At 47.0% G+C, this 1709-nt stretch overlaps 1 pseudogene; it reads left to right on the top strand.

The window, feature by feature from the left end:
• The first annotated feature begins 497 nt into the window (after positions 1-497).
• Positions 498-1276, top strand: LOC100732704 (small ribosomal subunit protein eS4, X isoform-like; annotated as a pseudogene).
• The last annotated feature ends 433 nt before the right edge of the window (positions 1277-1709 follow it).

Below are 1709 nucleotides of genomic sequence, written 5' to 3'. Positions count from 1 at the left end.
CAGTGGCATAAGCGCCTGCCTTGCAAGCAGGCAGTCGTGAGTTCGATCTCCGGTACCGATAAAAAGGAAAAAGACAAAAAAAGAAAGATAGAAAGAAAGTCTAGCTGGGGGTTTAACTCAGCGGCATAAATGCCTGTTTGGCAAATGCAAGATCGTGAGTTCAATTCCCAGCACCAAAACAAAACAAAAGTCTAGAGCTGGGAGCCGGCATGGTGGTGCACACCTGTAATCCCAGCACTCAGGAGGCTGAGGCAGGAGAATCGTTGCAAGTTCAAGACCAGCCGGGGCTGCAAAGTGAGCTCAAGGCCAGCCTGAACTTCACAGCAAGACGCTGTCTTAAAAACACACACAGAAAAAGGAAGTCTAGGGCTGAGGGTTTAGCTCAGGGTCATAAGGGCCTGCCTGGCAAGCACAAGGTTGTGAGTCAGATTCCTGGTACCAAAAAAAAAAAAAAAAAAATGGTGTACAAATTGGGTCTGGCTGTTCCCAGCGCAGCCATGACTCGTGGTCCTAAGAAGTATCTGAAGCGGCAGCAGCTCCAAAGCATTGGATGCTGGATAAATTGACTGGCGTGTTTGCACATCGTCCATCACTGGTCCCCACAAGCTGAGAGAATGTCTGCCTCTCATCATCGTCCTAAGGAGCAGACTTAAGGATGCCCTGATGGGTGACGAAGTAAAAAAGATTTGCATGCAGTGCTTCTTTAAGATTGATACAACCTACCCTGCTGGTTTTATGGATGTTATCTGCATTGACAAGACTGGAGAGAATTTCCGTCTGATCTATGACACCAAAGGTCGTTTTGCTGTTCACCACATTACACCTGAGGAGGCCAAGCACAAGTTATGCAAAGTAAGAAAGATCTTTGTGGGCACAAAAGGAATCCCACATCTGGTGACCCATGATGCTCACACCATTCGCTACCCTGATCCCCTCATCAAGGTGAATGACACCATCCAGATCGATTTGGATACTGGCAAGATTACTGATTTTATCAAGTCTGATACTGGTAACCTGTGTATGGTGACTGGAGGTGCCAATTTAGGAAGGATTGGTGTGATCACCAACAGGGAGAGACATCCTGGCTCTTTTGATGTAGTCCATGTGAAAGATACCAATGGCAACAGCCTTGCCATCCGGCTCTCCAACATTTTTGTTGGAGCAGCAAACCATGGATTTCTCTTCCTGGGGAAAAGGTATCTGCCTCACCATTGCCGAAGAGCGAGACAAGAGGCTGGCAGCCAAACAGAGTCGTGGGTGAAATGGTCTCTAGGTGACAGGAGGGGCATCATCTGTACTCAGTAATACAGCATGATGACATGCAAAAAAAGAAGAGGGCTGGGGATTTAGCTCAGTGACATAAGCACCTGCCTTGCAAGTGTGTGGTCATGAGTTCGATCCCCGGTACCGACAAAAAAGAAAAAGACAATTAAAAAAAAAAAATATATATATATATATATATATGTATTTTAAAACTGCTCAAGTGATTCCAATGTAACTTCGAGGCTGAGATCCACTGCCAGAAAGGTTGTGGCTAGCAAACAAGATTCCATAGGAAAAGTACTCCAGTGAGTGCCTGGGACCCAGGTGATTGCTTTGATGGGTGGTTATGCAATCAACTGGTGGGGGGCAGTCAGGGAGCCAGGAGACTGAAGCCTGAAGAGTACAGTCACCCTCAGCTGGGGAAGTAGCTCCTCCGTGCAGGGCCT

This window comes from Cavia porcellus, unplaced genomic scaffold (genome assembly GCF_034190915.1).
Source record: "Cavia porcellus strain 051 isolate PalLab524CR breed Dunkin Hartley unplaced genomic scaffold, mCavPor4.1 scaffold_16, whole genome shotgun sequence".
NCBI classification, from domain to species: domain Eukaryota; kingdom Metazoa; phylum Chordata; class Mammalia; order Rodentia; family Caviidae; genus Cavia; species Cavia porcellus.
This window is presented reverse-complemented; position numbering and strand designations above follow the sequence as displayed.